The 23,694-nt window shown below is 50.5% G+C and overlaps 1 protein-coding gene across 1 annotated transcript in view; it reads right to left on the reverse strand.

Annotated features, from left to right (window-relative positions):
- Window positions 1-23,694, reverse strand: part of LOC141173082 (cell adhesion molecule CEACAM1-like) — a 108,447-nt gene that overhangs the window by 83,794 nt on the left and 959 nt on the right. The gene's annotated exons all lie outside the window — the stretch shown is intronic.

Consider the following 23,694-nt stretch of genomic DNA (forward strand, 5'->3'; position numbering starts at 1 on the left):
TGGGGGTGAGGGGCCCATGCATACCAGAATAGGGTTGAGGGGTGTCGTGCATACCAGGATGGAGAATGGGGCACCATGCATACCAGGATGAGTGGTACCATGCATACCAGAATAGGGATGAGGGGTACCATGCATACCAGAATATGGATGAGGGGTACCATGCATACCAGGATAAGGGATGGGATGTCATGCATACCAGGATTGGTGGATGAGGGAGCCATGCATACCAGGTTTCTGGGATGAGGTGGCCATACATACCAGAATTGTGATGAGAGGTGCCATGTATACCAGAATGAGGGGTACCATACATACCAGAATAGGGATGCAGGGTACCATGAATACCAGGGTTGGGGGATGTGGGGTGCCATACATACCAGAATAGGGATGAGGGGTAACATGCATACCAGGATGTGGGATGGGGTGCCATGCATATCAGGATGAGGGGTACCATACATACCAGGATAGAGATGAAGAGAACCATACATACCAGGATGAGGGATGGGGTGCCATGCATACCAGGATTGGGGGATGATTGGTGCCATGCATGCCAGGATGAGGGATTGGGTACCATACATTCCAGGATTGGGGGATGAAGGGTGCAATACATATCAGGATTGGGATGAGGGGTGCCATGTATACCAAATTTGGGATGAGAGGGCCATGCATACCAGGATGAGAGATGGGGTGCCATGCATACCAGGATTGGGATGAGGGGTGCCATGCATACCAGGATTGGGGATGTGGGGTGCCATGCATACCAGGATTGGAGATGATGGGTGCCATGCATACCAGGATTCCAATGAGGGGCCATGCATACCAGGATAGGGATGAGGGGTACCATGGATACCAGGAAAGGGATGAGGGGTACCATGCATACCAGGATGAGGGGTACCATACATACCAGGATAGGGATGAGGGATAGGGTACCATGCATACCAGGATAGGGTTGAGGAGTGCCATGCATACCAGGATGGGGGTGAGGGGCCCATGCATACCAGAATAGGGTTGAGGGGTGCCATGCATACCAGGATGAGGGATGGGGTACCATGCATACCAGGATGAGTGGTACCATGCATACCAGAATAGGGATGAGGGGTACCATGCATACCAAAATATGGATGAGGGGTACCATGCATACCAGGATAAGGGATGGGATGCCATGCATACCAGGATTGGGGGATGAGGGAGCCATGCATACCAGGTTTCTGGGATGAGGAGGCCATACATACCAGAATTGTGATGAGGGGTGCCATGTATACCATAATGAGGGGTACCATACATACCAGAATAGGGATGCAGGGTACCATGAATACCAGGTTTGGGGGATGAGGAGACCATACATACCAGGATTGGGGGATGTGGGGTGCCATACATACCAGAATAGGGATGAGGGGTACCATGCATACCAGGATGAGGGATGGGGTGCCATGCATATCAGGATGAGGGGTACCATACATACCAGGATAGGGATGAAGGGTACCATACATACTAGGATGAGGGATGGGGTGCCATGCATACCAGGATTGGGGGATGATTGGTGCCATGCATGCCAGGATGAGGGATTGGGTACCATACATACCAGGATTGGGAGATGAAGGGTGCAATGCATATCAGGATTGGGATGAGGGGTGCCATGTATACCAAATTTGGGATGAGAGGGCCATGCATACCAGGATGAGAGATGGGGTGCCATGCATACCAGGATTGGGATGAGGGGTGCCATGCATACCAGGATTTGAGATGAGGGGTGTCATGCATACCAGGATTGGGGATGAGGGGTGCCATGCATACCAGGATTGGGGATGTGGGGTGCCATGCATACCAGGATTGGAGATGATGGGTGCCATGCATACCAGGATTCCAATGAGGGGCCATGCATACCAGGATAGGGATGAGGGGTACCATGGATACCAGGAAAGGGATGAGGGGTACCATGCATACCAGGATGAGGGGTACCATACATACCAGGATAGGGATGAGGGATAGGGTACCATGCATACCAGGATAGGGTTGAGGAGTGCCATGCATACCAGGATGGGGGTGAGGGGCCCATGCATGCCAGAATAGGGTTGAGGGGTGTCGTGCATACCAGGATGGAGGATGGGGTACCATGCATACCAGGATGAGTGGTACCATGCATACCAGAATAGGGATGAGGGGTACCATGCATACCAAAATATGGATGAGGGGTACCATGCATACCAGGATAAGGGATGGGATGCCATGCATACCAGGATTGGGGGATGAGGGAGCCAAGCATACCACGTTTCTGGGATGAGGAGGCCATACATACCAGAATTGTGATGAGGGGTGCCATGTATACCATAATGAGGGGTACCATACATACCAGAATAGGGATGCAGGGTACCATGAATACCAGGGTTGGGGGATGAGGAGACCATACATACCAGGATTGGGGGATGTGGGGTGCCATACATGCCAGAATAGGGATGAGTGGTACCATGCATACCAGGATGAGGGATGGGGTGCCATGCATATCAGGATGAGGGGTACCATACATACCAGCATAGGGATGAAGGGTACCATACATACCAGGATGAGGGATAGGGTGCCATGCATACCAGGATTGGGGGATGATTGGTGCCATGCATGCCAGGATGAGGGATTGGGTACCATACATACCAGGATTGGGGGATGAGGGGTGCAATACATATCAGGATTGGGATGAGGGGTGCCATGTATACCAAATTTGGGATGAGAGGGCCATGCATACCAGGATGAGAGATGGGGTGCTATGCATACCAGGATTGGGATGAGGGGTGCCATGCATACCAGGATTGGGGATGATGGGTGCCATGCATACCAGGATTGGGGATGAGGGGTACAATGCATACCAGGATAGGAATGTGGGGGGGCATGCATACCAGGATTCGGATGAGGGGCCATGCATACTAGGATAGGGATGAGGGGTACCATGTATACCAGGAAAGGTATGAGGGGTACCATGCATACCAGGATGAGGGGTACCATACATACCAGGATAGGGATGAGGGATGGGGTACCATGCATACCAGGATAGGGTTGAGGAGTGCCATGCATACCAGGATGGGGGTGAGGGGCCCATGCATACCAGGATGGGGGTGAGGGGCCCATGCATACCAGGAAAAGGCTAAGGGGGCTATGCATACCAGGATTGGGTATGAGGGAGCCATGCATACCAGGATTGGGGGTGAGGGGTGCCATGCATACCAGGTTTTTAGGTGAGGGGTGCCATGCATACCAGGATTGGGGGTGAGGGGTACCATGCATACCAGGATTGGAGGTGAGGGATGCCATGCATACCAGGATTGGGGGTGAGGGGTGCCATGCACACCAGGATTGGGGGTGAGGGGTGCCATGCATACCAGGATGGGGATGAGGGGTGCCATGCATACCAGAATAGGGATGAGGGGTGCCATACATACCAAGATAGGGATGAGGGGTGCCATGCATACCAGGATTGGGGGTGAAGGGTGCCATGCATACAGGATGGGGATGAGGGGTGCCATGCATACCAAGATAGTGATGAGGGGTGCCATGCATACCAGGATTGGGGGTGAAGGGGCCATGCATACAGCATAGGGATGAGGGGTGCCATGCATACCAGGATAGGGATGAGGGGTGCCATGCATACTAGGATAGGATGGGAGGACAGGATGGGGGCAGCACAAATACCAGGATGGGGGAAGCACAAATACCAGGAGGGGGGCAGCACATACCAGCATGGGAGACCATATACCAATAAAAATGCTTGCCACCCGGGCGAAGAACGGGTTCAATAGCTAGTATTGTATATAGAGACTATTTGGAAGCTCATGTTGTATAGAGGAGGGCTATGTGAGGGCTCAATCTGTATATAGAGGGCTATGTGAGCGCTCATACTGTATATAGGAGGCTATATGAGGGTTCTTACTGTATATAGGGGGTTATATGAGGGCTCATACTGTATGTAGGAGGCTATGTGAGTGCTCATACTGTACTATTTATAGGAGAATATGTGGGGGCTCATACTCCATATAGAAGGCTATTATGTGAGGACTCACAATGTACAGTATATAGAGAGGCTATGTGGGGGCTCATACTGTATTTAGGTGCTATGTGGAAGCTCATACTGTATATAGAGGGGCTGTGTGGGCTCATACGACATATTGGGGTTTGTAAGCATACTTATTGCTGCTCAATATTAAGAAATACAATTAATACTAATGTGGCACCCCAGGGGTCTGGTTCCCACAGTAGTAGCAATATTACGTCTGTGAGCAGGTGGGAGGTTTCCTGGTCAGACATCCTATGCATGCCACACCTCCTGCCCAGTCCTGGGAGGGGAAGAACTTCCCCTATATAAAGCTGGGGCTGAGGCAGGGTTAGGGAAAAAGAGCAGAGAACACAGACAGAGACACAGTCTGGTCTGGAGTGGAGCAGCTTTAGGAAAAAGAAAGATCAGGAGCTCAGTGGGAGCAGTGCTAAAAAGAGATCAGGGGCTGGAAGCTGTAGAGCTCGCCCTGATTGAAGAGTTCTTACCGGACCCGGAGTCCGAGGCTGTGGGGACTAATCCTTACCCCGCAGCAGAAACCGCCCGGCAGGGGATTTCAGGTCCTCTGGCCAAGAAACCCGAAGGTACGGTCACACGCAAGGGACCAGCACCGCGACGTGGAGCGGAAGCTACCAAAAGGCCCCGAGTCACCGGCCATACGGGTGAGCACCACACGGTACACTCAGGGACGTGGGCTACTTTTACCAGCCTCTAGCAAGGTAGCCAGAAGAGTACGATTAGTTGGGGAGGCCTACAACTCCGCCTGGCCAGGGGAGATCCCATCTGCTCGCGGACTGACCAGGCCCCGATCGCTAGCCAGTACTCCGGGAGGGTCTACCTTTGCCACCAGTAAAGACCCTGAACTACACCGCACCGTCTCCGAGTGTTTCATCATCCATGTCCGCTGCCCTGAGGCCATACCCCTCCCGTTGGGGGTTATACCATCCCCGCTGCACAACCGTATCACCGGCCTCAGCGGTCTGCCCTGCAGCGGCGGTCTCATGACCGCATTCAACGGGTGGCGTAGTCGAACATTCTAACATCTACTGCTAAATACTGCCGCTCAGTTTGACTCCCTGGGCACGGACCGGGTCACCGCCACGAAACTACTACCCCTCTCAGATCCGGCTCCGGGTAGGCCCCCGCGTGCGCAACGCTACTCAGCACAGGCCCAGGGGCGCGTCAACTTTGGCGTAGTCGGCAGGATTTCGTGCCCGCAACCACCGGGTACTGCGTGCCTGAAAAAGAGACTTTTCAACTTACCTGTGGTGAAGATTCCCGCCATCCGACGCCATCTTCTACCTTCTTCCCGCCATCCGTGGAGTTTTCCCGCCGTTGGACGCCATCTTCTGCCTTCTTCCCGCCATCCGTGGAGTTTTCCCGCCGTTGGACGCCATCTTGAAGATGCCGCGCGGGAAGAAGAGGGGCGTGGACTCCGAAAAGCCCGCGAGAACTGAAGCCCCGCCTCACGTCCGGACGTTGCGCAAGGTCCTGGAAGGAGCCCAGCAGACGCCGACGTCATAGGAGCGCGACGGAAGGTCCTCGACCCTGACGATCCACTGCGGAGCCGCGGCCTACGGAAGAGGATCATCGCAAGGTAGGCCACGGTCCACTAGGGGGGAGGAAGATGTCGGATACGGAGGAGAGCTTCACTGCCGCAGCCACCGCCAGCGCCACCGCTGCTGCGGTCATGCCTTTCACTATGCCCTATATCCCGGGGGCAGCCTGGCTACCCCAGTACTCAGGGGAGTCACATACCCTGAATGACTTTAGAGAAAAGCTGGATAGCCTCTTCCAGGTGTACCCCCTCACAGAAGAGCAAAAAGTGAGCATCCTGGTGGCCCAACTAACCGGGGCAGCCCAAAGGGAGGTAAAGTCCTGGCCACCTGGGAGGAGGACTGTCGCAGGGATATTAACCCGGCTGAAGGACACCTTTGATACCCGCACCTCAGCTGAGATTAGGCTTAGATTCTACGGGTGCAAACAGCGAGCACATGAGAATATAAGGGACTATGCACTAAACCTACAAGAGGCCCTGAGAGCCATTAAGCAGACCGACCCTGACGGCGTGGGAAACGAGGACAGGCTGTTGACCGAACAATTTATAGAGGGACTATATTGCAATGCCCACCGAACCCAGTTGCGGGCAATGGCCTTACAGGATCCTCATCTGGACTTTGCACAGTTCAAGGACAGAGCCATCCGGGTGCTCCGAGAACCGGCACCGGGTGGCGCTGTGACCCACAGGCGCCCTACTACCGCTTACCACCAGGAGGCGGCGCCCTTGTCGGCAGGGCCTGTGGGGGCTGATGCGCAGGCTTTGAACAATGACCCGGCTCCAGACCTGCACCATCAGGTCCAAGAGCTAGCTAAAAGCGTTGCTGCGCTAACCCGAACTGTGCAGTCGTTACAGGTTTCTGCTCCAGGGAAGATCCAGCTGGCATCCGGACCGGAGGACATCCCGTGGCGTCGACCAAGGAGGACCCCACCGGCCAGAGGAAGACCCAGCGACCGATACAACGAGGACGGACAATCCATCTGCCGCCGCTGCAATCAACCCGGACATATGGCAAGGTACTGTCCTTTAAACTGGCACAACCTGGGGTAGAGGGCCAACCCCCAGGAATAAGATCACCAGGCCCATCGAACTGGCGTGACAAATATGTGGGAGGACGTCCAGTCTTGCCTGTGGTACTGGATGGCATTCCTATGAGTGCCCTACTTGACACCGGGTCACAGGTCACCACCATCCCGTACGTGCTCTTCAAGCAGTACTGGAATGACTCGGATGTAACCCGCTACCCTGACGACGACTTGAGTATCATCGCCAGCAATGGTCAACCCGTGCCACAGATCGGATTCAAAGAGATGACCACTAAAATCGGTAGAGTCGAACTGGCAGCACAGGGACTGATCATTGTAGACATTGACAAGCGCGAGAGTCACCCAAAGATAACGCTAGGAACTAATGTGATTGAAAATTGTCTTGCAGAGGTGATTTTCATTTTACAGCAGGTTGCCAAGAACGCCAGCTCCGGCCAGCAGCGAGTGCTCCAAAAAGAGATCCGGGCACTGATGCGACGGCAACAGGTTGAACTCTCCGGCGGTGAGATTGGAAGCGTGAGAATGTGTGACCCTTTCCCTATTGCCATGCCCCCAAAAAGTGAAATGATGATTTGGTGCCGGGCAGCTATTGGTCTAAGAGGTAGAGACTACCAAGCAATGGTAGAACCCGTCTACTCAGACAGTAGGCCCACCATTTTGACAGCACGGGGGGTGGTTGATGTACGCCATGGGAGGGTGCCCGTTCGCATAATAAACATCGGGAAGAGAGAAGTACACCTGCCCCGGTATGCCACGCTAGCTAAATTGTTCACCATAAACCAGAATTCTGTACAGTCCGTGGAACCCTTGCCTCCATCTCAACCAGAGGAAGGTAACGGCTCTAAGAAAACAATAGAGGACTGGTGTCAGCAACTACATTTGGGTACTGACTCCACTCCCTCACACCAGAAACAGGGAGTCTATCGGGTGGTTCAAGAGTACGAGAGAGTGTTTAGTAAACACCCGTTAGACTTCGGGCGAGTAAAGGGGGTAGAACACCACATCCCCACGGGAGACCATCCTCCCATAAAGGAGAGATACCGACCCGTACCCCCTGCACACTACCAACACGCCAAGGGGATGCTTAGAGACATGAAGGAGGCTGGGGTAATCAGGGATAGCTGTAGCCCCTGGGCAGCTCCACTAGTCTTGGTTAAAAAGAAAGACAACACTATGAGAATGTGTGTAGATTATCGGAAAATCAACCGTATCACACACAAAGATGCGTACCCCTTACCAAGGATAGAGGAGTCTTTGGCTGCTTTAAAATCTGCTAACTTCTTCTCTACTTTGGATCTCACTAGCGGGTACTGGCAGGTTCCTGTAGCAGAGGCGGACCGGGAGAAGACCGCATTCACCACCCCGATGGGACTTAGCGAGTTTACCTGCATGCCGTTCGGACTCTGCAACGCACCAGGAACCTTCCAACGGTTGATGGAATGCTGTCTGGGACACCGAAACTTCGAGACGGTCCTGTTATACCTGGACGATGTCATCGTCTACTCCAAGACCTACGAGGACCACCTGAAACACCTGGCAGAAGTGTTCGAAGCCCTGGCAAACTACGGCCTAAAGGTGAAACCCTCCAAGTGTCACCTCCTGAAACCAAAGGTGCAGTACCTGGGACACGTGGTGAGTGCTGACGGAGTGGCTCCCGACCCTGATAAGATCACCGCAATTAAGGAATGGCCAAGCCCCTCCAGCGTAAAGGAAGTGCGGCAGTTCCTCGGGTTGGTAGGCTACTACCGAAGATTCATTCCCGGTTTCACCAAAAAGGCAGCTCCTATGCAGGACCTCCTGATAGGCCAGTCCAGGAAGGCCAAGAACCAGAAGCCGCCCTTCAGATGGGAGAAGCTGGAAGAAGAGTCCTTCCGCCAGCTGAAGATGGCCCTCACGGGGGATGAAATCCTGGCGTACCCGGATTACAGCCAGCCCTTTATCCTCTACACCGACGCAAGTAACATCGGGCTAGGAGCCGTACTGGCCCAGATCCAGCAGAGGAAAGAACGAGTAATTTCTTACGCCAGCCGAAAACTGCGACCCACCGAAAGAAACCCTGAGAATTACAGCTCATTCAAGTTAGAATTCCTGGCAGTGGTGTGGGCAGTCACCGAACGCTTTAAGCACTACCTCGCCTCTTCCCGGTTCACCGTGTACACGGATAACAACCCGTTGACACACCTGGACACAGCAAGACTCGGTGCCCTGGAGCAGAGATGGATGGCCCGCCTGTCCAACTTTGAGTTCACAATCAAATACTGGGCAGGACGCTCCAATACCAACGCGGATGCCTTGTCCAGAATGCCAAACCTACCGGACGTAGGGGAAGATCCAGAGGAATTGGAAGAAGTTGAACTCCCCGCGTTCCACCGTCATGGGACTATCCAGTATTCCCACCATGTAAGGGGTAAGCAATCCGCTACGTTCAACCCCTTACCTCATCACAACTGGGCGGAAACGCAAGACAGTGACCCCGCCGTCCGACTGGTGAAGGAGATACTGACTCAGCCAGATGCCCGCCTTGACCCAGACGCTCCGGAAGAGACCAAGCAACTGTGGGCTGAGAAGAGTCGACTGTTCCTTTACAAGGGGAAGTTGTGCCGCAGAATGGTTAACTCCCGGACGCATGAACTGATCTGGCAAGTAGTGGTGCCAAAAAGAGACGCGGCTATGGTACTGGAGGCATACCACGACGGAGCTGGGCACTTCGGGAGGAAGAAGCTGGAGTTCCTGCTGCGTGGGCGGTTCCACTGGGTAGGCATGAGGGGAACCATCGAGAGGTGGTGCAGAGACTGTGGACCGTGCCACCTAAGAAGGAAGGACCGTGCCAGCCAGAAGACTCCCTTGCAGCCCATCATCACCCGACAGCCACTGGAACTGGTAGCCCTGGACCATGTGAAACTGGCTCCAAGCAGATCTGGGTATGTCTACGCCCTCACAATCGTAGATCATTACTCCCGGTTCCTGGTGGTGGTCCCGGTCAAGGACTTAACGGCTCAAACAGCAGCTAGAGCCTTCCAGCAGCACTTCTGCCGTCCACACGGATACCCGGAGCAGGTGCTGACGGACCAGGGACCTGCCTTTGAAGCGGAAGTCTTCCAGGAGTTCTGTACTCTGTATGGCTGCCGGAAGATAAGAACAACACCCTATCATCCGCAAACCAATGGGCTCTGCGAGAAAATGAACCAGGTGGAGATAGATCTTCTGAAAACATTGCCCCTGGAGGAACGCAGTCTGTGGCCTGAGAAACTGCCTGATCTGGTGGACCTATACAACCACATCCCGGTAGGTTCTACCAACTGTACCCCGGCTTACCTAATGAGAGCAAGACCTGGTAAGCTTCCTGTTGATCTGGAGATGGGAGTCCTGACACCCGAGGACACTTCACCAGAAGCAGACTGGGACACAGAAAGGCAGCAGCAGTACCGGAAAGTACAGGAGAGCGTGGAGCGAAGTCTCTGTCAAGCTAGAGAAAGACAGGAGAAGACTTACAACCAGTATGCTCCCGCTGTTCCCCTGGTACCTGGAGAGCAGGTCTTGAAGAGGAAGAGACGCCTCCACAAGTTGGACGACCAGTGGGAGAAGGACCCGTACACCATACTGCCCTCAAGCCATGAGAACCCGAAAGTCTGCATAATCAGTAAGGATGGAGGAGAAACCACAGCCATTGTATCCCGAGATCACCTGAAGAAGTGTCCCGAACAGCTACGAAGCCCTGAAGAAGAACAAGAAGACCCTCGACCCGCAGAGGAAAGGGAAGATATGGTTAGTACTGTGCTCGGAGACTTCCCTCGGTCTTGGACTCAAGTCAATGGCGCAGTTGTGGTACCCGTCCTCACCTTCCTCCAACCAGCATCTCAAGTACCTACGGAGAAACAGGTAGAGCTGGAAGAGCAGCCGGTCCAGGAGGCAGGAGACCCCACACAAGCAGACCAGGAGGATCAACCCTCTGCTTATAGTGAGCCTGCCGTACCCCTAGTGAGCCAAAGAGCCCGTAGACAGCTGCCCAGTTTATCTTTGACAGCTCCTACACCCCGTAGCTCAGGACCAGTCAGTCAGCTCCGTAGGTCCACTAGAGCCACTAGAGGCCAGTTACCCGTACGTTGGAGGATCTAAGTGTTTAGACTGCTTTATTTGTATTTACCTGTTTATTGTTGCCTGTAAATAATTGTGTATTTCTAGTTAGTTTATAGGTGTCGTTTATGGATTATCCGGAATCCTTTGTACATATGTTTGGAGCGTAACCCGAGAATGGACTAAAGACTGTTAAGGACTCGGGGCAGGACAGACCCCTACCTGGTTACGGCTCCCTGTCTCTTGGTGAAATGGACACCTTTGTTTTCTTCAAAGACTGCACCCGGTTGCGGACATGCCGTGACCATCCTAATGTGTTTTTCTTTATTGTACTGTTTCTGTTTTTACTTGTTATGTTTTACAAAAATATGTTTAGTCCCGGAGTACTAAATTTCACTAGGGGGGAATGTGGCACCCCAGGGGTCTGGTTCCCACAGTAGTAGCAATATTACGTCTGTGAGCAGGTGGGAGGTTTCCTGGTCAGACATCCTATGCATGCCACACCTCCTGCCCAGTCCTGGGAGGGGAAGAACTTCCCCTATATAAAGCTGGGGCTGAGGCAGGGTTAGGGAAAAAGAGCAGAGAACACAGACAGAGACACAGTCTGGTCTGGAGTGGAGCAGCTTTAGGAAAAAGAAAGATCAGGAGCTCAGTGGGAGCAGTGCTAAAAAGAGATCAGGGGCTGGAAGCTGTAGAGCTCGCCCTGATTGAAGAGTTCTTACCGGACCCGGAGTCCGAGGCTGTGGGGACTAATCCTTACCCCACAGCAGAAACCGCCCGGCAGGGGATTTCAGATCCTCTGACCACGAAACCCGAAGGCACGGTCACACGCAAGGGACCAGCACCGCGACGTGGAGCGGAAGCTACCAAAAGGCCCCGAGTCACCGGCCATACGGGTGAGCACCACACGGTACACTCAGGGACGTGGGCTACTTTTACCAGCCTCTAGCAAGGTAGCCAGAAGAGTACGATTAGTTGGGGAGGCCTACAACTCCGCCTGGCCAGGGGAGATCCCATCTGCTCGCGGACTGACCAGGCCCCGATCGCTAGCCAGTACTCCGGGAGGGTCTACCTTTGCCACCAGTAAAGACCCTGAACTACACCGCACCGTCTCCGAGTGTTTCATCATCCACGTCCGCTGCACTGAGGCCATACCCCTCCCGTTGGGGGTTATACCATCCCCGCTGCACAACCGTATCACCGGCCTCAGCGGTCTGCCCTGCAGCGGTGGTCTCATGACCGCATTCAACGGGTGGCGTAGTCGAACATTCTAACATCTACTGCTAAATACTGCCGCTCAGTTTGACTCCCTGGGCACGGACCGGGTCACCGCCACGAAACTACTACCCCTCTCAGATCCGGCTCCGGGTAGGCCCCCGCGTGCGCAACGCTACTCAGCACAGGCCCAGGGGCGCGTCACTAATATAAATAATTATAATTAATATGTTAATATTAATATTAAGCAGAATTAATTTCAACCCATTGGCTCGGCCTCCACAACAGTCACGGTCTCTCACATGGCGCCTCGAGAAAATTAATGGTCCACTCTGCTGTAGATTATATCAATATTCAGTCTATTTAAAGAGAAACAGATCTCTCAGGAATAATTACGTTCCTTACCATATTTTTTGCAGGTGATCAGCGCTCTGGAGCACCGGACAGGGCAGAACTGTCACTACAGAACCCTATAGCGCCCCCTTCTTTTCTATACCTATTAATTTCTTTATTTATTTTTTTCTCCCGTTACTTGTACACTCCTCTGATCACTCCTCATAATTGAGGTAGGAACGCGTCGGGAGGGATTTTTTCTTTTGGGGCCACAAGGGTTAGGGCCACACTTGGGTACTGCCCTTGTAAGGACAGAAGCTACTGCACTGGGCACGACAGGGATAGTTAGAATTCCCTATTTACCTCATCTGCTGCCCACTGATTTCCACGGACTATACTTATACTTACTACTGGCACAGTTTATATGACTCATTTTTACCCAGCACCCGTGTGATGTTGGTGCAGATTCACACCATTCTCTGTACTTTGGTTTTAGGTTGTTTGTACCTGGTTCTTCTTACGGTGTGCTGGGGTTTATCACTATGTTATTAGAATTATTCATCAAAAGTTGTATTTTATTTTTATTAAAGTCACTGCTTGCTGCTAACTACGCTGTATGGCTGTATTAATAACTGCACTGTATGGCTGTATTAATAACTACACTGTATGGCTGTACTAATAACTACACTGTATGGTTGTACTAATAGCTACACTGTATGGCTGTATTAATAACTACACTGTATGGCTGTATTAATAACTGCACTTTATGGCTGTATTAATAACTACACTGTATGGCTGTATTAATAACTACACTGTATGGTTGCATTAATAGCTACACTGTATGGCAGTATTAATAACTACACTGTATGGTTGTATTAATAGCTACACTGTATGGCAGTATTAATAACTGCACTGTATGGCTGTATTAATAACTACACTGTATGGTTGTATTAATAGCTACACTGTATGGCTGTATTAATAACTACACTGTATGGTTGTATTAATAGCTACACTGTATGGCTGTATTAATAACTACACTGTATGGTTGTATTAATAGCTACACTGTATGGCTGTATTAATAACTACACTGTATGGCTGTATTAATAACTGCACTGTATGGCCGTATTAATAACTACACTGTATGGTTGTATTAATAGCTACACTGTATGGCTGTATTAATAACTGCACTTTATGGCTGTATGAATAACTACACTGTATGGCTGTATTAATAACTGCACTGTATGGCTGTATTAATAACTACACTGTATGGTTGTAATAGCTACACTATATGGCTGCATTAATAACTACACTGTATGGTTGTATTAATAGCTACACTGTATGGCTGTATTAATAACCACACTGTATGGCTGTATTAATAAATACACTGTATGGTTGTATTAATAGCTACACTGTATAGCTGTATTAATAACTGCACTGTATGGCCGTATTAATAACTACACAGTATGGTTGTATTAATAGCTACACTGTATGGCTGTATTAATAACGTCACTGTATGGTTGTATTAATAACTTCACTGTATGGCTGTATTAATAACGTCACTGTATGGTTGTATTAATAACTGCACTGTCTAAAAGGCTCTAAATATCTGCAATCCTGATGGTAACACCAGATATCAGCAATCATGGGAGTAATCACTAATGGTGCATAATTGTACAGGCAATGGTATATCCAAGTCCTGGCTGTTAGGATCAGGTACATCAGCTCCAGCGAGTGCAGAAGACAATGATAATGACTAGTGTTGATCGAGCACTAAAATGCTTGGGTGCTCGAAGCTCAGGCCGAGCTCGCCGTGATACTCGGGTGCTCGACCCGAGCAACGAGCCCAATGTTAGTCTATGGGAGACCCGAGCATTTTTGGCGCGGCACCCCCGGCAGTCTTTTAAAAGCCTAACAAGTGCCCAAAACGATAGTGACAGTGTTCAAATGACATGGGGACAGCATGGGGATCGCCCCAGGAAGCATTTCTGACCCCCAGGTCACTGCTGTCAACAACGTGGTCAGAGGTATTAAGCCACTTTTAAGGGCTCACAATAAAACGCTCAAAAACGAAACTGAAACTGCTTTCCTGTTAAATATGTTAAGGAACTTCCTTTTCAGGGTAAAGAATTGTGTATAAGGTAAAATAAATAACCCCCCCAAAAAAATACTCCTCCACACCTTGGGCTATGTTCACAAGTAGCATTTTTTATGCGTTTTTGCACTCTTGCATTGCTTTCAACCGTGAGAAATGCATTCACCGGGAAATGTAATTTTAACATTTTACAACCTTATCTGGCCATGTGCTGTGTGACACATGCATACAGTGCTGAAAAGACATGGGAACAGCATGGGGAAGACCCCTGGAAGCATCTCTGACACCCAGGTCACTGCCTAAAAGTGTGCCCATCAGAAGTCATCCTTGCCGCATCAGAAGATGCAGACTTGCAACTATGCCCATGCAAGTTCTTGTCCCAGGGCACTGTTCAATTGTACCTCCCCCATTCCTTGCAATGCAAGCGCAAATATGCAGCCAACCACCCACCCCCAGGCTGCAATACCATACTGCTTGCTTGCACTTGAAATTGGGCCTTTTAGGCATGTGGAGGCGGAATCTGGCCTCCACGTCATGGTTGCGTTGGTGGCCTGTAATCCATACTCAGTCCCCAGCCGCCCGGCGGCCGGGTGTCCACACTCGGTCCCCAGCGACCAGGGGGCGGCCGGGTGTCCATACTCGGTCCCCAGCCGCCCCGTGGCCGGGTGTCCACACACGGTCCCCAGCCGCCTGGGGGGGCAACCGGGTGTCCATAAACGGTCCCCAGCCGCCCCTATTTCTCCTGTCAACTTCCCCCCACACACTTTTCTTAGCCTGGCCTGCTTTAGGGCAGCATTGGACGAGACCACCAGAGAACCAGACTCCTCTGGTGGGCCCTGGCTTCTCCATCAGGGGAGTTGAGAGTGCCAAGGTGAGGAGCATGATGATGATGATAGAAGTTAGCATCTGCTTTGTTTTCTGTTAATGCAAGCATAAGTGTGCAGCCTGCCACCCACCCACCCCCAGGCTGCAATGCCATACTGCTAGCTTGCACTTGAAATGGGGCCTTTTAGTTTAGAGGAGGCCGAAGCTGGCCACTACCTCATGGCTGCTTCGGCAGCGAGGTATCCATACTCAGTCCCCAGCCGCCCCTATTTGTCCTGGTGTGCCTTATACATAAGATTAAGCGTGTATACCAAAACATTACCTGTGCCCTCCCCAGTGCATTTAGTGGGAAGGACAGCCTATTCCGCTGTAGTGTGTGCATGCCAAACCCCTGTTCATGGTACATACGAAGATGCCTCCCACCCTGCACCTGTCGTTGCAGACTTGCAACTATCCAGGTTCAAGTCCTTGTCCCAGGGCAGTGTTCAATTGTACCTCTCCCATTCCTTGCAATGCAAGCGCAAGTATGCAGCCTGCCACCCACCCACCCCCAGGCTGCAATACCATACTGCTTGCTTGCTTGCACTTGAAATTGGGCCTTTTAGGCATGTGGAGGCGGAATCTGGCCACCACGTCATGGCTGTGTTGGCGGCCTGGAATCCATACTCAGTCCCTCAGTCCCCAGCCGCCCGGCGGCCGGGTGTCCACACTCGGTCCCCAGCCGCCAGGGGGCGGCCGGTTGTCCATACTCGGTCCCCAGCCGCCCTGCGGCCGGGTGTCCACACTCGGTCCCCAGCCGCCAGGGGGCGGCCGGTTGTCCATACTCGGTCCCCAGCCGCCCCGCGGCCGGGTGTCCACACACGATCCCCAGCCGCCTGGGGGCAGACGGGTGTCCATAAACGGTCCCCAGCCACACCTATTTCTCCTTGGAACATCCCCCCACATACTTTTCTTAGCCCGGCCTGCTTTAGGGCAGCATTAGACGAGCCCACCAGAGAACCAGACTCCTCCGGTGGGCCTGGCTTCTCCATCAGGGGAGTTGAGAGTGCCAACGTGAGGACCATGATGATGATGATACAAGTTAGCATCTGCTTTGCTTTCTTGGAATGCAAGCGCATGTATGTAGTAGCGGCAAGGCCTGAGGAGTTCAGCGTTTTGGCGCATATCCTACCTCCTCCGAGGATTGCTGGATGTTTTCCTGCTACTATTCCAGTTCTATGACTCCCGTTAAAACAAAGCTTCAAGTGATAAATGATGGATGAGGTAGTGGCAAAGGAGAAAGAGCAGGAGGATCAGGGACCATTCACATCAATATCAGGCCAGTCAACCACATATGTCTTGTAGGATATGTTTCTGTAACAAAAGGAGCGGTTCGGCTACACAGTTATAGGGCATACAGTGAATGCAATGCCTACCAAAAATTTTGAGGCACTCCAATGGCCCTTGGAAATGACATGGAGGTCAGAGGGCCTTAACTAAACCGTTTTTTCCATTTATAGCAACTGGGTCTCCTGTACACTGTTAGCCTAAGCAGTGAATGGAAGGCTTTCCAAAAATTATGAGGAACTGCAATGCCCCTTGAAACAGACGTGGATTACAGCGTACTAAAAACCTCTACCCATTATTGGGGAGTTGGTCTCCCTTAGTTTTCGCCTTTGCATTGAAAAGCAAAAGCTGACTAAAATTAGGAGGAAATGCAATGCCCGTTGGAAGAGTCGTGGAGGTTAGAGGTAATTAAAAACAACATTTCAATGCCCATTGGAAGAGCTGTGGAGTTCAGAGTGGCTTAAGAAGATGTTTTTAATGCCCCTTTGAAGAGACGTGGAGGTCACAGTAGCTTAACAAGATGGTTTTAATTCCTCTTGGAAAAGATGTGGAGGTCCCAGCAGCTTAACAAGACGGTTTGAATGCCCCTTGGAAGAGACGTGGAGGTCACAGTAGCTTACCAAGACGGTTATAATGCCCCTCGGAAAAGTGGTGGAGGTCGCAGTAGCTTAACAAGACGGTTTTAATGCCCCTCGGAAAAGACGTGGAGGTCCCAATAGCTTAACAAGAAGGTTTGAATGCCCCTTGGAAAAGACGTGGAGCTCACAGTAGCTTAACAAGACGCTTTTAATGCCCCTTACAAGAGCCATACAGTACAGCATCTTAAAAATATTATTCCCATTATTGGAGAGTGGGTCTCCCATAGTATTTGCTTATGCCTTCCAAGCAAAAGCTTCCAAAAATTAGGACGGAGCAACTTGCAATGCCCCTTACAAGAGCCATGCAGTACAGCATATTACAAACATAAGTCCCATTATTGGGGAGTGGGTCTCCCATAGTATTTGCTTATGCCTTCCAAGCAAAAGCTGCCAAAAATTAGGACGGAGCAACTTGCAATGCCCCTTACAAGAGCCATGCAGTACAGCATATTACAAACATAAGTCCCATTATTGGGGAGTGGGTCTCCCAAAGTATTTGCTTATGCCTTCCAAGCAAAAGCTTCCAAAAATTAGGACGGAGCAACTTGCAATGCCCCTTACAAGAGCCATGCAGTACAGCATATTACAAACATTATTCTCATTATTGGGGAGTGGGTCTCCCATAGTATTTGCTTATGCCTTCCAAGCAAAAGCTTCCAAAAATTAGGATGGAGCAACTTGCAATGCCCCTTACAAGAGCCATGCCGTACAGCATATTACAAACATAAGTCCCATTATTGGGGAGTGGGTATCCTATAGTATTTGCTTATGCCTTCCAAGCAAAAACTTCCAAAAATTAGGATGGAGCAACTTGCAATGCCCCTTACAAGAGCCATGCAGTACACCATATTACAAACATAAGGCCCATTATTCGGGAGTGGGTCTCCCATAGTATTTGCTTATGCCTTCCAAGCAAAAGCTTCAAAAAATTAGGAGGAAATACAATGCCCATTCGAAGACTCGTGGAGGTCCCAGTAGCTGAACAAGACGGTTTTAATGCCCCTTGCAAGAGACATGGACGTCAGAGTGGTATAACAAGATGCTTTTAATGCCCCTCAGAAGAGACGTGGAGGTCAGAGTGGTATAACAAGATGCTTTTAATGCCCCTTACAAGAGACGTGGAGGTCAGAGTGGTATAACAAGACGCTTTTAATGCCCCTTAAAAGAGACGTGTAGGTCAGAGTGGTATAGCAAGATCCTTTTAATGCCCATTACAAGAGACGTGGAGGTCAGAGTGATATAACAAGACGCTTTTAATGCCCCTCAGAAGAGACGTGGAGGTCAGAATGGTATAACAAGATGGTTTTAATGCTCCTCAGAAGAGACGTGGAGGTCAGAGTGGTATAACAAGACGCTTTTAATGCCCCTTACAAGAGCCATACAGTACAGCATCTTAAAAATATTATTCCCATTATTGGGGAGTGGGTCTCCCATAGTCTTTGCCTATGCCTTCCAAGCAAAAGCTGCCAAAAATTAGGACGGAGGAACTTGCAATGCCCCTTACAAGAGCCATGCAGTACAGCATCTTAAAAATATTATTCCCATTATTGGGGAGTGGGTCTCCCACAGTCTTTGTTTATGCGTTCCAAGCAACAGCTGACAAAAATAAGGACGGAGGAGCTTTCAATAATGGCAACACGGACCACGGTCATTTGGTGGTGATGAGAAGTTTGGCCCAATCCAGCCCTTGTTCATTTTGATAAGGGTCAGCTTGTCAGCATTGTCAGTTGACAGGCGAGTGCACTTATCAGTTATAATTTCCCCAGCGGCACTAAAAACATGCTCCGATAACACGCTAGCGGCAGGGCAGGCCAGGACCTCCAAGACGTACAGAGCGAGTTCATTCCAAGTGTCCAGCTAGGATACCCAATAATTAAAAGGCACAGAGGAATCACGGAGGACGCTGGTACGGTCAGCAAGGTACTCCCTCACCATCTTTTGAAACTTTCCACTCCTTGTGAGAGTACCCCGCGCCTCAGGGTCTGTCCGAAGGGAGGGTCTGAGAAAACTGTCCCAGAACGTTGACAGTGTTCCCCTGCCTCTGCTGGATTGGAGTTGCCTCTCTCTCGCTTGTACTCTTTGGTTGGTCAACGAACTGTGACCTCTGCCGCTAGCTTGTTCAGATGGGAATTTTTTTAACAGTTCTGCAGCAAGGGCCTTCTGGTACTGGCCCATTTTTGTAGACCTCTCCACCTCAGGAATAAGAGAGTGAAAGTTCTCCTTGTAGCGGGGGTCTACAAGTGTCACCAACCAGTAATGACTGTCACCCAACATTTTGACAACGCGAGGGTCACGGTTAAGGCAGCGTAACATAAAGTCAGCCATGCGTGCCAGACTGGTAACGGGCAAGATTTCCGTGTCCTCACTAAGATGACGACTGACCATGCTCTCCTCCTCCTCCTCCTCCCCCCTGTCCTCAGTCCACCCACGCTGAACCGACGGTATGACACTTGTACAGGTACTACAGTCTACAGCGCATGATAACAGCTCCTGTTCTTCCTCCTCCTCCTCCTCCTCCTCCTCTCCCTCATTGTCCCCCAATGCACGTTGGGATGAGATGAGGCTGGGCTGTGTGTAATCGCCCACTATGGCTTCTTGATCCATCTCATCATACTCTGGCTGCAATGCCTCCTCTTTAATTCTCTGCAGAGAGCGTTGCAAAAGACAGACAAGTGGGAGGCTGACACTAATGAGGGCGTCATCGCCACTCACCATCTTGGTGGCCTCCTCAAAGTTTGTCAGGATGGTACATATGTCAGACATCCAGGTCCACTCATGAGGTCTTATGTGTGGAGCCTGACCTGAATATCGATGGCCTTGTTGCAGCTGGTACTCCACAACTGCTCTCTTCTGCTCACAAATCCTTTGCAACATGTGGAGAGTAGAGTTCCAACGTGTGCGGACATCACACACCAGTCGGTGTGCTGGAAGCTGCAAACGCTGCTGCAACACAGCAAGGGCGGCGGAAGCTGTAGCCGACTTGCAAAAATGAGCTGACAGGCGGCGTACTTTGACGAGAAGATCTGGCAACTCCGGGTACGATTTAAGAAACCGCTGAACCACGAGGTTAAGCACATGAGCCAGGCATGGTACGTGTGTGATCTCGCCTCGCCTCAGAGCCGCCACCAGGTTACGGCCATTGTCACACATGACCATGCCTGGATGTAGGTTCAGCGGTCTTAGCCACAGATCTGCCTGCTCTTTCACTGCTGTCCACAACTCACAAGCAGTGTGAGGTTTATCACCTAAGCTTATGAGTTTCAGCACAGCCTGTTGCCACTTGGCGGAGGCAGTACTGCAGTGCTTCCAGCTTGTAACTGATATGGTGATATCTGAGATGGAGGCTGAACATGAGGAGGAGGAGGAGGATGATGCGCAGGAGCTGTACACTGTGGGGGCCACTCTGACTGACATAGGGCCCGCAATCCTCGGTGTGGGGAGGATGTGTTCCGTCCCAAGGTCCGACTGGGTCCCGGCTTCCACTATGTTTACCTGTCGGGGTAAAAGAGAATATATATATTTGTAACTTTTATATTTTTTGTAATTTTTATACGCTTTTTTGCTAATGTACTAACCACCATTTTGTGTCATATAACAATAAGCTTTCCTTGCTACGTAATACTCAAATCGAAACTTAAACTAAGACAGTTCCAGTGTTGCCAAGACTTATTTCAGAGAAACGAAACAAGATTATAAGCTGACGGCTGCAATATCTGCCCAGAGACTGAGATAAGGAGATGTGGACCAATCAGGAGTGGCCAGACATTGGACTTTCATGGCTTACCCCGCTCCGGACAACCTCTTTCCCCTCCCATTATGTAGTGTATTTAGATTTGTGCATGTAAAAAATAAATTCAGAACATTGCTGAGGACGTTGTCTGTAGTAGCCTTCTGAGCATGCTCTGAGCTTGAACCAGCTTGTTGTCTGACTCATTCTTTGAATGGTTGACCCATGCTCATAGTTTGAATTTGGAGTGACTGGAGGACGAGTGGAATGTCATCACGACCCCCACATACCCAGTGTGCCGTCAGGGAGATGTACCATCCCTGGCCACAAGCACTTGTCCACGTGTCCCTTGTCAGGTGGACTCTCCCAGTAACTGCGTTGTTGAGGGCACGGCAGATGTTTTGGGACACGTGCTTGTGTAGTGCGGGGATGGCAGACCGGGCAAAATAGTGTCGGCTGGGGACCGAGTACCGAGGGACGGCCACCGCCATAAGGTTGCGGAAGGATTCCGTCTCCACCAGCCTAAAAGGCAGCATTTCCAACACAAGCAGTCGTGAAATGTGCGAATTTAGGACTGTGGCCTGTGGGGCGTTAGCTGCGAATTTCCGCTTTCGTTCAAAGGTCTGGGATATGGACAATTGAACGCTGCGGTGGGACATGGACGTGGACGTTGATGCTGTTTCTTGAGAAACTGCCATAACAAGTGAAGACATGCAGTATGGACAGGGGATTGCCTTGCACACACAACAGGGGGTTCTATTGCACGCACAACAGTGGAAGAAGCAGTGGTGACACCCGCTGACACTGGTCGTGGACCCTGGGGTTCGCCCCACAAAGTCGGGTGCTTTGCTGCCATGTGCCTGATCATGCTGGTGGTGGTCAGGCTGGAAGTTTTGTCACCCCTGCTGATGCTGGCATGGCAGGTGGTACAAATGGCCTTTTCGGGGTTATCAGCAGAGTCTTTAAAAATATTCCAGACTCTGGAAGACCTACCGCTTGTACTGGCAACGTCCCTCGTGTTGGTGTTACGGAGAACGGTTGCCCGCCTTCTGTCTGCGGCCACCACACTGCTTCTTCCTGCCTGTTGGGGTACTCTGCCTCCCTCCCCCTGTGTGCTGCTGGCCTCACTCTGCATGTCCTCCTGCCACGTTGGGTCAGTTACTAGATCATCCACTACCTCCTCCACTTCCACTTGCGCACCACGATGCTCCTCCTCACTTCCTGGCAATTGTGTCTCGTCATCGTCCACCTCTTATGACAAATTGCCAGCGTCGACTTCCTGTGGCCGTGGCTGTTCAAATATTTGGGCATCGCAACATGGGATCTCCTCTTCCACCACTTCAAGCGTATCAGGCGAGGGGCCCAAATAAATAGACCAGTGAACAGCTCTTCAGAGTGTCCAAGTGTGGGATCACTTGCTGTCTGACGACACTCGGCATGGTGGGAGGAAGGAGCATCAGGGTGAGGAGGAGTATGCGGTCGAGACTCACGGCTACTAAGAGTTGACCGTGTGGAAGACAGACTAGAGGTGATGGTGCCCAGGTAACTGGAAGTATTATCTGGTATCCAATTAATAACCTGTTCACACTGATCAGTTCGCAATACTGGTGTTCTGTGCTTCCCTAGTAATTCGGTCAAGAAGTGGGAGCGAGAAGATGTGGCTGTTGGTTGTGGCACATTTTCGCCTTGGCCATGGCCCCGTCCTCTGCACGCACCATCACCAGAAAGTCCAGTTCCACGTCCCTTGCCACGTTCCTTGCCCATTGTAAACGAAGTAAAATAGCTTACACTCGCACTATCAATGGAAAAAGGGTAATATAAAGTAGATTAGAACCGTGGAAGAGGAAAACCACAGTTCGATTTCTCTGGCCTACACCTGACTCTTTTAAACAATCAGAACAATCAGGGAGAATCTATTACTATTTTTCCTTACGTAAAAAATACCAAAACCTGAATAATAGAGATTTTTTACCGTGGAATGGCAAAACCACAGTTATTGTTTACTGGTGTATACCACACTTTTTAAAACATATAGATTTGCGGCTGAACAGTGAGCAACACACTCAAACATTTTTTTTTAGATACCAAAGGCCCAAAACTGGATACTACAGAGATTTTACCCTTAGAACTGCAAAACCACACTGGGATTTGTCAGGCGTACACCAGACTATTTTCAACAGATATATTTTTGTGTCAGAACACTCAGGAGACACTACTGTTTTTTTTTACTGCAAAAAATGCGAAAAGCAGGATAATAGAGATTTTTTACCGTGGAACAGCAAAACCACAGTTTTAATTTACTGGTGTATATATCAGACTTTTTTAAATATATAGATTTGCGGCTGATCAGTGAGCGACACACTCAAACTGTTTTTTTTAGATACCAAAGGCCCAAAACTGGGTACTACAGAGATTTTACCCGTGGAACTGCAAAACCACACTTCTGTTTCTATGGCCTATACCAGACTCTTTTCAACAGATATATTTGTGTCTGAAAAATCAGAAACACACTTTTTTTTTTGTGGGGGGAGGGACACCAATAGGTTAATAAGACGGGTATTTGTACAGTGTGTAGGAGGAAAAAAAAAAGAGGATTTAGATGAAAAAAAAAGGATTTTTACTGGCCCCCGAGACCTGCAGCTAAGTCCAGCAATTTCAGAAACAGGAGCACACAGGACTGTAATGCAGCATTTGCTGTTATAACCACTGCGTCTCCTATACAGCCTGCCTGCCTGATATCTGGGATGGATATTAGACCTGAGAAGGACTGTTTGTTTGATTTGGCAGGCTTTGAAGACCCTACACTACCTATTTCGCAGTATAAATC

This window comes from Phyllobates terribilis, unplaced genomic scaffold (assembly GCF_046119375.1).
Source record: "Phyllobates terribilis strain yellow unplaced genomic scaffold, ASM4611937v1 Scaffold_12__6_contigs__length_324123572, whole genome shotgun sequence".
NCBI classification, from domain to species: domain Eukaryota; kingdom Metazoa; phylum Chordata; class Amphibia; order Anura; family Dendrobatidae; genus Phyllobates; species Phyllobates terribilis.